This window comes from Nothoprocta perdicaria, unplaced genomic scaffold (assembly GCF_003342845.1).
Source record: "Nothoprocta perdicaria isolate Ctin4 unplaced genomic scaffold, notPer1 scaffold_342, whole genome shotgun sequence".
NCBI classification, from domain to species: domain Eukaryota; kingdom Metazoa; phylum Chordata; class Aves; order Tinamiformes; family Tinamidae; genus Nothoprocta; species Nothoprocta perdicaria.
This window is the reverse complement of record NW_020455580.1, coordinates 280957-297271: the sequence shown is the minus strand read 5'-3', so window position 1 is coordinate 297271 and position 16315 is coordinate 280957.

The window sequence follows — 16315 nt, the reverse complement described above, 5'->3', positions numbered from 1 at the left end:
TTTTTTTTTTTTTTTTTTTTTTTTTTTTTTTGGAGTTCTTGGGTGGCTGGGTTGGGAGCAGAGGGCCTCTCTTCCCTGCCAGCGCTGTTCCTCCCTGCACGCGCCGCGCTCAGGAGATGCCCATAGAAGGGAAATGGCCTTCGAGGCACCAGCATCATTGCTGAGCTCCTCCTCCTCCTCCCCCTTGGGCCGTGTGCCCCAGGCTGAGAAAGGGAAGCAGCCTGGATCTTCCTTTATCTCTACCTGCTTCCCACAGCCCTGGGAACTCGGGCGCTGGGGGCGGAGGGACAAGCCTGGACTGGGAGCTGGGAGGCTCCTGTGCGCGCTGCTGACCTCAGGCAGCCCCCTGCGCTGCTGCCTCGCTGACGTTTGCAGCCCTCCCGCGCAGCTTCCCAACCCCCAGGCTTGGTGTTTTCCTTCCTCCCCGGCACTTCGAGGGCAGCACAGGGCTGCGCAGTGGAGGCCAGAAGCGAAAGGAGAGGGGGAAAAAAAAAGTAGGGAAGAAAAAGTCTAAAAATAGCCTTGCTGGCCCTTTTGCCTGGGAACGCACTTGGGCTGGGATTTGCAGCGGGGATGTGCGCTGGGAAAGAGGAGCTTGTGTAGGGTTGGTGATCGCTTGCTGCCCATCCTTCTGCTTGGCCAGCCCTGGGCCAGGTCCTTTCCTTGCCCCTGCCCCAGCCTGGCTCTCACGCGCGCTGCTTGCCAGCTCCAGCCTCATCTCGCAGCTTTGCTCACCTAGGCGGAAACACCCCCTGAGAGCAACCGGGGCCGGGTGATGGCAGTATGCGGAGCTTTAAATTATAGAGGAGATTAAAAGGAAAAAAAAAAAAAAGAATAGGGAAAAAAACCCTTTAGCACATGCATTAACATGGCCAGGCCATGAATGATTTATGCCTGTCTCTATTAAGCTTTTACACTGGGACCCACGTAGCACAACTCGCCTCAAAGCTAAAGTAGGTCACGTCTGCTCCGGGGTCCCTGGGCGTTCCTCTGCCCGCCTGGTGTAGCCGGGTGTAAGCAAGGCAGCACAAGCGTGGTGCATGCACACATGCACGTGTGTTGGCTGCTCCTCAGCCCGTGACCATGTGCATGAGCATGCAATGACCTTGCCCGAACCGATCCCAGAAAACCCCTCCTTGAAGGAAGGGCTCTGCAGAGGTCAGTGTGGTCTGTTCCCCAAGGGGAAGGGCTCTTGGTATGCGTGTTCTCACTGTCCTGGCCACTTCTCACGTAGGTTTGTCGTCTTCCTTGGCGTGCTGGGTCTGGACTGTCGCAAGGACGAGGAGCAGAGCTGATTGAAAAGAGGTTGTTCAAAAAGCCAAATGTGTCAGCCAAAAGGTTGTGTGTACTCCGTGGATCAGGCCAGAAAGATGCAGGGATTGCTCAAAGACCTGCAGGAAGCTGGGAGCAGAACTGGCAGGAGAGACTGGCTCTCTGGAATCCCTCAAGGCAGTGCTTGTCCCCTGCAATGTCCTCAGGCCCACGTCTGCTCTACAACCAGGAGTAAGGCTGGTGATCTCTATCCAACTCATGTCCTACAAAAGAAAACACTGTCTGGACAGAGATTTGGAGGGTAGGAGACATCCACGGATGAGATGAAGCTCCCAAATGGCCCTACTGGAGAGCAGGCACTGGTGGACAGAGCCACATCTCTGCCTGCTAGCATCTTGGGAATGGATGCTGGTGGCTGCCACATAGATGCTGCTCCTTGGGAACTCCCTCTCTACTCCTCATTTTGACAGTGGTAAGAAAAAAAGAAGTAATCTCTCCAAGAGCTTCCAAAGTGTTCTCTTTCAAAGGCTCTGCACTCCACCGCAACGCATAGCTCGGGTACCATAGTGAGGAGCATTTTAAAAACGGAAAATGTATCTGCTGTTATGCAAAACACCTCTCCTCATGGGACAGTTTGCCTCTGATGTGTCCCTGGCCCCAATCTGAACACATCAGATCAGCAGGCTAGAGCATCTGCAGGGAAGGAGGCTCGGTCACCAATCATGCCCCTGCTTGCCACTGGAGAGCTAGGGAAGGAGCCAGGAAGGAGGACATGTGCTGTCTGCACCTCATCTGGCATTTCCTTGTTGCATTGTGCCCTCTTTTGTTAGTTCTTCTTACCTGCCACGTTGGGATGTTGGCACATTGGCTAGAGTTCCAAAAAGAGTTCTTCTTCCCTATTACCCCCTCCCCCAAGCTACACACTTGGTAAGTTATTCACCAGCCAAGCAGGGATGTTGTAGAAATTCGGAAATAGCATATTGATATCCCATGGAGTGAGCACAGAAAGGCACAGCTGATACTGAAGAGTATGTTGGGACAAAATGCACCCTTTTGGGACAAAATGCACCCTGTTGGGACAAAATGCACCCAGCTGGGACAAAATGCACCCTGCACTGTGGGTACCAGGACCCATACTCAAAGCTAAAGAAATGGAGCCACAGCCCAAAGGGGGACTTCAGGAGTAAAGGTCCTGCTAAGAAGGATGGTGTGATGGGATCCTGCAAAAGACAATGTCATAGCATAAAGACGAGCAGGCAGCTAGTGCAGGGGGTCAATATTAAAAAAAAAAACCCTCTTATTCTTTTTCCACAGTACATGCAATCATGGGAGAGATCTTTACAGGATACTAAGGATAAAAGCTGCTCTAAGAAGTCTTTGGATTTGTTATTACTGATAACGTAGCAGGTAAGGACCTTGCAGTGCGCGCCTGAGGCAAACAGCCTGCCCTTGCTGGGATACACAGTACAGTCAAAAAGCCAGAAGGTGGCATCCAAGACCTGAGCACACGAAACTCAGACACTTTTCCCAGCCCAAGCTTAACAAAACCGGGAGACTGCAGCTCGGAAAGGCAGAAAAAAAGGCTCTCTTTTTGCCCAGCACCTTCCTCTCCCCCTAAGGATGAGGCAACTAGCTGTTTTAGACAAAGAAAAGCTGTGAGGACAATTGTGCTACTTGTTTGGTCAGCCAGAGCATCTTTACCAAGAAATGCTGTAAATCACAGTAGCCATCACCAGCTCAGGTCATGTAGTGGAGGCTGGGAACACCCTGAGAACGGAGATCCTCCTGCTGCCTGGGTACCTTGTCCCTGTATGTGACTTCAGAAATTACTCATTCAAATCAAAATGAAAGAAAACTGCAACACCTTCAGTAAAACCCAGCGACCACTTCAGGTCTCCATTATGAGGTCTCCCACAGGTGCCATCAAAGTCTTTTGCCCTGAAGAACAGGAGGGAGAGAGGCATGGGACAGAGAGGGTCAGCATGCGCTTGGCAGTAGTGTCCCTGGTCCATGTCTTTCTGTAAGTGAGGCAGAAGAGCGGAGGAGTGAGATGAAGAGAGCCAGGTGAGTCACCTGTGGTGTTGGGTAAGACAGCAGATGGCACTAGGAGATTGGCTCAGGAAGGTCTTCGAGCATGTAGGAGATGCCTGGAAGCAGCAGAGATTACTCTGAACAAGTGGATCATACTACAGAGTGCCACAAAGAGCTGCTGCATGGGAGACCAAGAAACAAGAAACCCAGGCCTCTGGGCCAGAAACAGAACACTGCATTTTTGTCCTGCTATGGAAATCCTTTATTTCCTACACCCTCTAGGCATGTCAGACCAAATAGGCTTTATATGCTCCACCTTAACCCAGGAGATGCCTGGTGGTCTGTATGTGCTAGTCTCACATATGCAGCCATATGTGTGGCCATGAGTGATGCCAGCCTTGATGTGTCCAGGCATTGTCCAATTGCTCCATGATATTGCCAATCAATTGCCTATTGCCTATGTTTTCATTTTGGAAATTATACATATAGATGGGAAAGGGCCTGCTGGAAGTCCTCCAGCAACTGACTTTTGTGGTTGTTCTTGCCAGGCAGGAGGGAAAATATCTAGGGCCACAGGACTGGGCCATGGTACTTAGTGCTGCCTCTCTTGTGGCATGGAGTTGCCTTCCATGGAGAAAGGCTTTGTACGTGAGGATATTTACTGACTCTCAGGTTTGCACCAGCAGCAGTTGCTGTGGGGTATACCTGGTCTTTGAGAGGAAGCAAGTTGCTAGGAATGACTGAGCCTAAGAGGCTTTTGGTTCAACAAGCCGTGTGAATAGTTAGGAGAGACCACTTAGTTCTGCTGTGTCTGCGGCATCCCTAGCTTCAATTTTAGTTGGATCATGTCATGCTTCCCCCAGCAAGAAGCACTATTATTACACAGCACCTGAACCAAGTGGCTGCAGCCTCCTACCTGCCAGGGGGTTGTGGCTGGTACAGATTTGTCAGTGCTCCCATGAGGTTTCCGTGCTGGACCATAGCCATGGATCCCATCTTTCAAAGTGCCACTTGGCATAGGCGAATACCAAGCAGTTCATCCCAGGTCTTGGGAATAGATTCACCTGCTAATGAGACAGCCTGAGCCACAAGTCCAATCACTGACCGAAGTCAACAGCAGTCTGCTTTGCTTCCTCATGCTTGGCTTCATAGGGGACCTGATGGGTTGACTGCTTGCTAAGCACACCTCTACGTTGCAGGAAGTACTGGGGCTTGGCTTAAGCTCCTGCCAGACCCTTGCAGTGAGGATCTTCACTTGCAAACACAGGCATGGCTGCCATGTGGAAATGTGGCTTCTGTGCCACTAGAATACTTCTTGAACAACAACCCAGGTGGAAACAGCATCTGAGGTGTTGAAGTAAGGACGTATGAACACGCAGCTCTTGTGCTGCTCCAGAGATGCAATTAGGTTTGGGAAACAAATGTCATCCTTTCCTTAGTGGACCAAAAGGTTCTGGTCAACAGCATCTGAGCTGGGCAGTGTCACTGTGAAGTGCCACTGGCTCTGCCCTGCTTCTGCTGCATGGATGCCCACTCAGAGAAAAGTGCCCTGGCCTCCCATATGGCCTTTGGGAACTGATTACCCTTCCTGAAGGGAACAAACCAGCAGTCCTGAACTGACTGCCACTTTGCCTGTGAGACCAGCCTGCTCAGCAAAAAGCTATTGGTATGAGAATTACATTGTCATTTTTAGCTTTAGATGAATCAAGACCAGTCAGAAGTGAAGGTCTCACAGATGAAGCAGCTGAGACTGTTGGGAACATTGGTGGGCTCTGACAAGCCAGCATCTCCTCCAGATGATGATCCTGCTAATCCTGTTCCTGCTTCTTCATATGCTTCTTCTGGCATATGTCACAGCCTCTTCATTGGTAGAGAAGCAGGATGAGGTGCAAGAAGTTCACCTACAAATGAATGTGTTTACCAACCTCGTTACTGTTACCCAGCTTTTGTGGTTCACCTCGGAAATGAATCTTAAAGGAGAACTTACTTAAAGCATCTCCCCACCCTGAGGCTTTTTTCTCCAAAAAGCCAAGTGCCATTAAAATGCTGACCATAAATCATGACTACTCCATTCATGAATCAGTCCTTGTGTTTGCATCCCAAGCACATCAAAATTCTGCTGAGGACTGAATGAGGCAACATTTGAATAAATTTTGATTAAATGCCCACATCTTTGCGTTATCCATCTGGTTTGGGCTCTTAGATATGGGCCAAGAATCAGCAAGGAAATCAGTAAGGAAAAAGGTTTTTGCACGTAAATTGCCACTTGTAAGTACATCCTGCCTTTTGAAGGGGATGGAGGTTTCATGGTAATTCAGTGGACACAGGAGCGAACTATTTCTGTTTTGCAGGTCACTGGCTATGCCAGTGTTCTTCTAAATGGCATTTATTAGATCTACCACAAATGCTTTTTAAAAAGACCGAGGCTTCGTTGGCCTGAACTGAGCACATTTTTCTCACGTCATGGCCCTCTGTCTTTAACGCCTACCAAAAAACTTCAGCAAGGCTTTTGGCACTGTCCCTCACGGCATCCACATGTGCAAGCTCCAGAAGTATGGGTTAGATGAGTGGATGTTGAGGTGGATTGAGAACTGACTGGATGGTAGAGCTCAAAGAGTAGTGATCAGCAGCAGAGTCCAGCTGGAGGCCGGTAGTTAGCAGTGTGCCCCAGGGGTAATTCCTTGGTCCAGTCCTGTTCAGTTTGTTCATCAGTGACCTGGATGAAGGGACAGAGTGCCCCTCAGCAAGTTTGCTGATGATACCAAACTGGGAGGAGCAGCTGATAGCCCTGAGGGCTGTGCTGCCATCCAGAGGGACCTGGACACACTGCACAACTGGGCAGTGAGAAACCTCATGAAGTTCAACAAGGGCAAGTGCAGGGTCCTGCGCCTGGGGAGGAATAACCCCAGACACCAGTACAAGGTGGGGAATGACCTTGTGGAGAGTAGCTCTATAGAGAAGGACCTGGGTTTCCCGGTGGATGACAAGTTGACTGTGGGGCAGCAGTGTGTCCTGGTGGCCAACAAGGCCAATGGGATCCTGGGGTGCATTAAGAAGAACGCCACTAGCAGTCGAGAGGTGATTGTCCCCCTCTACCCTGCCCTGTTGAGGCCACCTGTGGAGACTGTGTCCAGTTCTGGGCTCCCCAGGGCAACAGGGATGTGGAGCTGCTGGAGAGAGTCCAGTGCAGGGCTACGAGGATGATCAGGGGCCTGGAACATCTGCCCTATGGGGAAAGGCTGCGAGAGCTGGGCCTGTTCAGCCTGGAGAAGAAGAAGGTTGAGGGGGGGGATCTGATAAGTGTTTATAAATACCTCTTAATAAATACCTTCTTATAAATAAGAAGATGAATGTAGAAAAGCAAGAGTAATTGCACAGGATGTGTTTTCCTCATTTTTTTAGGACGAACTAACCTCTCTGTGCCATTGCATGTTTAAATGAATTTTATCTTAATAATTGCACACAGATCTGCAGCAGAGAGGAGAAGCCAAACTATTGAGTCAGGCACATTACGCAGGACCTAGGTCATGTTTGACTCGCACAGAAGTGGCAGCTCTAGATATTTTCCAGCATGAAAAACCACAGTGCTGTAGGGGTGGGTTTCATTTGTTTCAAATGAGCAGCACTCTAAGACCGCTCTAGGCAGCTGAGTATTTCTTTGTTACTTGTGTTGTCTTTCCTATAGGCTTCTACATGCAGAACATGCTCAGACATTGCGTCAACCAGCATCTCCCATTCCCCACACTCCTGCCCCACTGCAGGGTAGCTCTCATTTTGCCCAGATCTTGCCCTCATCACTCCTTGCTTGATCTGGCAGAGCAGAACTGAACCTCCTGGGTGACACTCAATCGTCACTGTAAAAGCTTTGCCCCAGAAATACTCCTCCTAGGCCCATGGTGATGATCAAATGGAGTAAGAGGCTGGAGAGGAGCTGTGGGGACTGCTAGAGGTGGGGACAGAAACTAAGCATTTGGATGATGATGGGCAACAGCAGGTATCTATCTTCTAGGTTGATGTGGCCTTCCAGCCTTGCTTATTAGGTATTTTAAAACAACCTCTCAGTTTTAGCCCAATGGAAACAATGGGCAATTCAGCCCAACTCAGAGCTAACAACAACAAGAAAAAATCCTGCTGCTTTTTTGGAGGGGAGCACCCTCCTCCACCCATGCAGCCACACCATGCCTTTCCCTTTGAGTCATCCTTGCCTGCAGCAAGACCGGGATCCTCTCATCTTCCTTGGCTTACATCTTTTGTACTATTCCAGCAACAGGAGGGGACCCTGGGCTGATTCACAGCTCCCAGACCTCATTTTCTTCCAGCCCAGCAACTCTCTCATCCCTAAATCCCCCTCTGTCTTTGCTCCCCGCAAACCACACAGGGTTCTCCTTTCTCACCAGATGTTTCCCAGCAAAGAAATACAATGTGGACATGCCCATGTGCATGTGAACTCTGCCGCTCACAAAGGTGCAGCTGTAATGATGGGACAGGAGATATCATGGGTGTCAGCAGAGCTCAAGACTGCACAGGGACATGGGGTTTCCACGTGTGCTAGGCACACTAGTCCTGCACACTCAGTTTGCTAAGGCAGAGAATTGCCCAAAAGGCTCAAGCAAGAAGCATCCTGCTTGGGGTGTCTATAAAAAGCTCTTCTCAAGTCACGGAGAGGAAACAAGGGATTGTCCTATTGAATGCCAGGTCCTCTTGTCACCAGTGTCTCTGAAATGCTCCTTGTCATCCTTGTTGAAGTCTTCTGCCATCCCTTGGCTGGGGATGGGTCCTCTGGTACCCAAATGGTCCAAAGGGGTTCCTGGCAATGCTGAAGGAATGACAGAAACACGCTCCAAGTACAACTCCTTTGGAGGCTCACTGCAGCTTTTTAAAGCTAATGGCCCAAAGCACTGCATGGAAGGAGGCGATGCCAATGTCATGAGGACTTTGGAGAGGAGCTGAAATCTGGACATGCGTTCGTTTTGACTGAGATTTTAATTCTACTGTACTCAAGTCTAAAGCTACATTTTCTTTGTGTTCAATACATTATGGCATTTGTGCAGATCTAAAACATCTCATGGAGAAAAACATAATTGAAAGAAACAGATCTGCCTCTGAAAATAAGGAAATCAGTGATGCAATACTTGCTGTTCCATTTTTGTATGGAACTAACTGCATTAAAGAAAAAAAAGTTCTTAATGTAATGCTATTCCCTCAGTTCCTCTGTCTTGGAGGCAACTTGGCACTGCGTGAGTTGCACAAAGCCCCCAGGAAATGAGAAAAGCCACTGGTAAATATTCATTTCAAAGAAGCTGAAAGTGCACTTTTAACCAGCCTTTCAAAAACCCTGGCAACCGTAATGTCAGAATGTCAGAAAAATAAATTCTCTCTCCCTGAATTGTTTACAGAGATGTTTTTTTTCCCCTAAATGGCCAACATTGCAAGAGTACGCGTGTGCAAAAATGAGAAGGTCTTGGGAAAGCGTTCTTTGGCCTTGCTAGGGCACCCTGTAGGCTGGAGATGAAGTGCTCTCGTGAGTTTGTTCTGTGGAGTAAGTGGTGAGCAGGTAAACCCGGGCACCCGGTGGCTCAACAGCCCTCCATGGGAGGCTGCCAACTGCTAGTGATGACTGGATTTTTAGGAGCTGAGTCCACCCAGACGCATGTCAGAAGTATGTAATGGTCGCCAGTGATTTTGCTGGGGCACGCAGATGTGATGGAGATAGCGGAAGAGATGGACTCAGCAGTGGCAGTGCAAAGCCTTGCAAGAAAGACGGGCCTTTTATTCAGTTACAAAACAGCTTCATTAATTGGTTCAGCAACATCCAACTCAATCTTTGCTTAAAAAAAAAAAAAAGAAAATACAAGAGTGAGTCAGTTCTGAAATCTCCTAGTGCGTAAGCCAACTGGTATGCTGGCAAGAAGATGGGCATGAACTGGCCCATCTTAAGTGCTCGGCAACTTAAGCACCAATTAGTTTTCAAAAATCTACAAGTTTGAGCCCATCTTCTGGGGCTGTTTCCATTCTAGGCCAGGATGTGAAAGATCTTTAAAAGAGCAGTTAAAATAATAACCTCCACCTTGTGTCACCAGTCCACTAAATAAATTTGATATAGCCTCTGCACAATTTCCCAAGCCATCATCCCATTTCATTTCTTTTTAGGCCCTGAGTTTCTACTTCTGCCAGGGTGTGATGTGACCACAGGTTAGCCAAACCTTTGAGGTGGATTTTAGACCTTTTAGACCTCCGCAAAGACCCTGGCATAGCAAAGCGTGAATTAAACTAGATCACTCTTCAGCTAGAGGAAACTCAAGGTGGCAATTTTGGAATAGAAATAAGAAGTCTATAAACACAGTGTTTCCATCACTGTGTCCCTCCAAGAATCCTTGCTTCCAGGCTTAGTTTTAGCCAGTTTCATGGCACTGAGTTCAACCCTGCACATGGCCATCTGCCCTATCCCATTGCCCCACTGCCCGCTCCCTGTTCCTTGCTGGAAGCTACAGCTTCCCATCTCCTTGTTGTGGTTACTACTTCTGGCTTTTCCATCTGCTCTGCTGTGCTGCCCCTGGAGGTTTTCTCCCTGAACAGGCTTAGCGTTTCCCTGGGGAAGGAGCCAACCTCTCATTGCCTTCCAAAAGGAACATGATGAGCAAGATTAGAACAAGCAAACCACAGCAGCGCTGAGAGATGTCTGGGGGAAGCCTCATTTGTGATGTTAAACAGTCCTCAGAGTAAGCCGCAGCACATCTAGCAGTTCAGTATCTTCTCTGTCTTGTAACTCATTGGTCTCCAACCCACTGCCTGCCTTGGGGGAGCTTCCTCTCATCTTAGTGTGAGAGGCTTTCCTCCCCAGTTTGACTCATGCCAATTTTCCACAGTCTCCTCCATCAGCTCTTACTCTTCCATCACATCTCTGGAAAAATAGCACTTGTATGTGGAGAGCAGGTCAACCAGCCCATGCCCAGCATGCCCTTCCAACCACACCTGGTTCTTAGTCATTTGGCCCAGAAAGGATACTCCTGGTCATTCCTGCTGCTCACAACATGAGGGGGAGTATGCAAAGTCCTGCATGTCTTTCATAAAAGGAATGCGTAGTCTCTGCTGCCTCCTAATGCAAACACCTTAGAAAAACAGTAGGCATTAGATGGAACAAATGATGGCATAATGAAGCTAATGTGTGAGAGGATGGCAGCTTTGTAGCTCCAGAGACATCCTGAGAAGAATATGGGAAAATTAGGAACATCAGGATTAAGATTAGGGTGGGAGTCTGAGAGCGGGAGACGTGGATGATTTAAAGAAGACATGTTTATGGCTTAAGTGTATTAGCACTGAGGGCAAGGACACGGCAGTTAGGAGGAGGAAGAGGAGGGGGGCTCATTGGACAAGAGGAGGATGCAATAAAGGAACTTTGAGCTGTGGCATCAACTGGAAAGGGGAAGAACTTCTCAAAGAGTAATATCTGTAAGGGTGGATTGTTATCTGCGATTCTGTGATATCACAGGGAGCAAGTGGGGATGGTCATTTAGCCGTAGGGTAAGGAAGGACTGTATGGGGACAGTTTCCTCTGTGGCTGATGATTTCAAGGTGGACAGTACTTCTTCCATCTCCCCAGGCTGCTATTCCACGTTGGCAGCAATGCTCCTCAAGTCCTTGTAAGTATGCAAGAGCCAAGGAACTATCTGTGGTTAGCAGATACACAGCCTACGGAAAGGAGTTGATTTGTCTCCAAATCCCTCTGCTCTCATCAGAGAGAAGTTTCTCAAAGTTCTTCAGATGCTTTGGGAACCAGAAATTTGTGCAGACATAAGGTGGCAGTAGGATTTGTCCATCTTTGATTTTGGAATAACCTCCAGTTGCTTTCTGGAGAAATGTGTGTCATGAAGTGCATTCTCCTCTTGACCTCAGTCTGGCTTGGCGCAGACTATGACTATCACAATCCACCCAGATAGTTGCAGCATGTGACATTTTTTTTTTCTCCTCCCTGGGAGGAGAACAGAAAAGAATAAAAATGTTACACCTATATGTACTCAGGATAAGAGTAAACAAAAAGAAAACATCCATTGGAAACTCTTCTTTCACTTCTAGGTTCTCTGTATTTGCTGGAAGGCCAGAAAATGGGCAGCTGCTGTCCTACCTAAAATCCTCTTTAGTGACACAGGGCAAGCCCTCCAGGCACCTGCACTGCAGGAACATGGAGAAAGCTGGAAGGCTGCAGCTCTCCAAGTTATCAGTGGACTCAAAGCATGACTTTTCTCTCACTTTGGATTTACTCTCTAAGCAGGACTCTAGACATACTCTGTCTGTATACCGGTTGCATCCTACTACCACTTAAGTCCAGTCTCTCCTGGACTCTGTAGTCAGGAATCACCCTGATGTTTCCTGGTTCGTGCCTGCACTGCACATCATCCCTGAAGATCCGTGATTGAAGGGAGTAGGTCAGAGCGTGGACCATTTACATTCACCTCATCTGCTCATGGTGCAGAGATTATTTCCTTTCCGAACACCTTCCCCCTGGGGATTTTCCCAGATAATCTAACATGCTTTTGTTAAAGTGCCAACTTCTATAGTTTCCTTTTCACCAGCATGGGCTGTTAATGCTATCTAAAGACCAAGGTGGGGAAATTCTACTAGGTTCACTACCTGCCCTCTTGCACGCAGCAGTTTAACACTGTTCGCATCATAATGGAAATTAGAGCTTTACCTCTTAAGTAAAGGAAGTTTTTCAGTTCCCTGTTAGATCCATCATACACTTTGAGCCATGGGTGGTTTTATAGCAATAAGTCACCTTGTTTAACAAGAAAGAATGTCAATACATTTCTTTTTCAGCTTCCAAAGAAACTGCGAGGGGCAGGCTGCAAAACTGGTACCTAGTTTCATTGCTGTGCATGATATTTTTGTGTCTCTGTGTTTCCTCATCTGCAGATGAGGAAACTTGTGACACATTTCACAAGACTTAGTTATTTGAGATGTGTTTAAAGGCCTGGTTTTTGTTTTTTAATATAGGATCCCTTCGTACTGCTGACCTTAAACTTCCTGGTGGACAGTGCTGGCACGAACAAGATATGACTACAATCAAAAGTAAACAGCTGCCTCCTGCTGGGTACTGCTACTGCTCAATATAATTAGGCTTTTTCAGGAAATACACCCTAGGGAATGGCCCAACACAAGAGAAAGACAAAGCACAAAGACTCATCCCACCCAGTATCTATCTGGGGTATTGATTTCTGCTGAGAGATAAGTCTCATTTCAGTCTAGTCCAATTCTCGTACACAGAACGTAGCAGCTTCCTTATGCGTTGTCCAAGCTTCACTGCTGTTCTTCACCACCTTCTGCTTCCAGCACAGCCTGGCCCAGTAGCCCTTCCCTGCCTTCAAACCTCTTTGCAGGCTTTCAGGAACCCCATTTGTTTTGTGCTCTATTGATCTTTTTTTCTTTTTCTTTTTCTTTTTCTTTTTCTTTTTCTTTTTCTTTTTCTTTTTCTTTTTCTTTTTCTTTTTCTTTTTCTTTTTCTTTTTCTTTTTCTTTTTCTTTTTTTCCCCTCCACTTGTATGGAGGTTTCTGCTCCTTCAGCCTCTCCCACCAGTATGAAACATCTCCCTTAAACTGGCCTATATCTTCCCATCCCTCCCACATGCATCTGTCTACCAGAGCCCATATGCCACAGTCACTTAATGGTAAATTCAGAAAGGACTATGCCTTGAGCCAAGAAAAAGTTTGGAAAGGCATTCAGATATCTGCTCTATCCTTTATTTATCATAAGCGTAAAAAGTAACGGTCCTTTCTTATAGAAAGAGATAGTGAAATACTAAGAGTCCAAAGCATTGCACTACTGAAGAGCTTGGACCACAGTGTTACTCTGAAGAACCAAAAGAAAGCCAAAGAGGTAAGCAAAATAATCAGGAAGGTAGTTACAGGTGGTACCTGAGGAAATGTTCCCTTGTTAGTGTGGTGCAGCTGTGGGACTGGCCCAAAGAGTTGGAAAGAGATCACCACCCGTGATGGCATCACCACCAGCACTGAAAAGGCCCTGCACAAACCTATGGGGCTCTGACGTTAACTCTGCTTGGGTCGAGAGGCCAGACAGACCTTCCCAGAGGGTCCTCCAAGGCTAAATCTTTCTCTGATTTCATGATACTAGGATTTGATGGTTGTGCTTCTATGCTTCTCTGACCTTATGTTAATTCCAAGCATAAAGCTCCAGTCAGGGCTGAGAAGACTGGAAAGCTGTGTTTTACTGTATTGCTTTGATGCCTCGTAGATTAGCCAAAGCTCGACAGAGGAGGTGGCCAAAGGACACGAGACTCCTAGGCGGTATTCCAAGCCTTGCCACTGGTGTCTCTTGCTCACCTGTGCAAACTTAGTATGAGATTTGAAGGCAGAATTTCAGTGGGGTGTTCAACAGCTGTGGACTGTGGGAAGTCACTGATCAAATACATGGACTGCTTTCCTGGACTAAACCCTTACTGACCAAGGGTCATATTCTGCTGCTGCTAACCAAGAAGCAGATCACGGTCCATCAGCGTGCAACAGCAGCACACACTACTAGACCAGGGGGAACAGATGTGTTTGGCTCCCATGTACAGTTTGAAAGGCAGTTGCTAGAGGAGGTTTGGGTGAGAAAAGACCCTTCAGACAGTAAAATTATTCTTCAGACAGAAGGGAGCTGGCGCAAGTAAGCAGAATCAGACCAACATTGTTAACAGAGCGATGCTGTCGCATGGACATGTTAGCACAGGATTTATCGTCTCCTCTTGGGGTGACAATGTCAGAGCAAGAAAGGAAGCAGGATGAATCTTCTACAAACAGTAGCAAGCAACTCCTGCCACTAGTAAAGCTCTTTTATAACCACAAATGCCTGGGAAAGTAGGTTGACCTTCTAAGCTCTTGGGAGCAAGACCAGAGCCTAGGGCCCTCTGCTCCCATGTGCCACACGTTCAAGCCGCTCTAGCTAAGCGGTATCTTGTGCTTGAGAGAGTACCTTTAGCCACCAGACACTTACATGAAGGTAGAGAGATTTGTAACCATCTTCTGGCTTGTGAAATCTGGCTGAAGTGTTTCTTGACATATGAAGAGGGAAGTGCCAGTAGAAGGAAAGCAGAGCCCTTCTAGCTTGCTGCTTCCGGCCTTGGAACTCCTGAAATTGTCCTGGGTTACTATCTGGTTTGTACCCTGCCCTCGGTGGGTGATACCAAGGATACTACTTCTCAGGAAGAGGAGAATCACGTACCTTCACCCTTTTAAAAGTTGACATGATGAAGTCATTGTCCCACGAGGCTATTTGGCGAAAATGATTTCCTGCACGGTCCTATTCTGAGTAAAATGAAGTTAAATATTTATTGATAGGACACTAGAAATGTTAGGGCCTGGGAGCATGCAAGCTGTGTGTGAACAAGGAAGTGAGCAGTGGATGATGCTATCCGAGGAAATCATAAACCAGAGCTATGCAAATTATTGTGTGGTTAGGAGGCTTTGGTCTTACCAAATCACAGCATCCATGGAAAAGGTGAAGGGAGTGGTGACACCACTGACACATATGGGTAGGGCTGGCTAAAGTCTTGACCCAAAGCAGAAAGATGTGGTAAAATTTATAAGATGGCAGCCAGAAGGACTCCCAGGATCTTTCCTGGTCCTTTATCAGACTGGGAGGATGGATATGCCAGATTCCACTATATTTATATATCTTCCCGGGGGAGCATTTTGTGAACTGCCCATGGACAAGCCATGTGATGGAACACTAGAAATCCAAACACAGCCAAGGATCTTATTTTAGGGAGGTGGAAATTGTTTAAAAATAGTGATTGTTGATACATATTTTAAGCTGTGGGCCTGTAGTGAGAGACTCTTATTCTTGGAACAATTCCTCTTGAGATAAAAATCATTTGAGGGCTTGTCTAGGCAGAGAGATAACATCTGAGAAATGTTAACATCTGGAAAAGGGATGAGAATGTCAGAGATGTGCTGTATGTGACAGTACCTCGCAAGGAAACACAGAACTGCCTTCTAGGGTAAAACACTGGGGGACATAGAAATAGCTACCTGCAGTGTGACACCAGGAGAGCTCCTGCTTGGGGACCACCACGGGTTTCCACACCTCAGTTGGTCCAAAGGATCCATCTTCAAGGTCTTGTTGTGGGCCCACTAATACCTCATCTGCAGTTCCCTCTACATCCAAGAGCATCCCCATGAGTCCTCTTCCTGACCAGGAAGCATTTGGCACAGGCCTGAGCTAACACTCCTGCTTAGAGCTCTGGTTCTGCAGTAAGGCAGAGCACACCAACGTGATGCTACAGACACAGGTCAGGCTCACACTGCAGGGCTGAAACCAGGCAGATCAGAGCTGAAGATGACTCTCGCTGACCGGTTCCAGATGAGCTCTCAACGCTCTGCAAAGCACTTGGCAAACAAAACTCAGATAAGAACACAAAGGATTATTATTACCTCCAATTCCCCGAGTTCTTGGCAGAGAAATAGTTTGAGCTTCTGCGACAAAATCATGAAAGCGTTTAAGTTGTAGACTCTTTGTGGGGTTTAGAAGGAAGCCTGCAGACCTCAGTAACTTATTCCTAACTGGACTTGCTGGACACGTTGTCGGTCTTGTACTAGTAGCCTACTAGTAGCAGGCAGTCTGGCCCTCCTGAGCCTTGGATGTGAAGAAATACTGGAGGAATCCTAGAATCCTTAAGGTTGGAAGGATCCTGGCCTTCTGGAAGGGCGGAATAGTAGAACTAGTAGGGCAGTGAGATTTCCCAGTGATTTGCAAGCTGAGCACAGAGCCGGACAAGACCGATAACTTGTCGTGAGTCCAGTTAGGATGTTAATTGCCAATCTGTTTCAAGGAAAAGAAAGCGAGCGCATTCAGGAGGAGATGGCTGTTTCCTGCCTTTCCTTAATTTGCGGAAATTTAGATATTCCTGCTCCGTCCACTTAAGCGGAGTATGCAGCAGGGCTTGTATTGCTGTGTAAACACCCAGCGACGTGCTCCATCAGAGCTTCCCTTGTGTACACAGGCTCCTGCCCTCGCAGC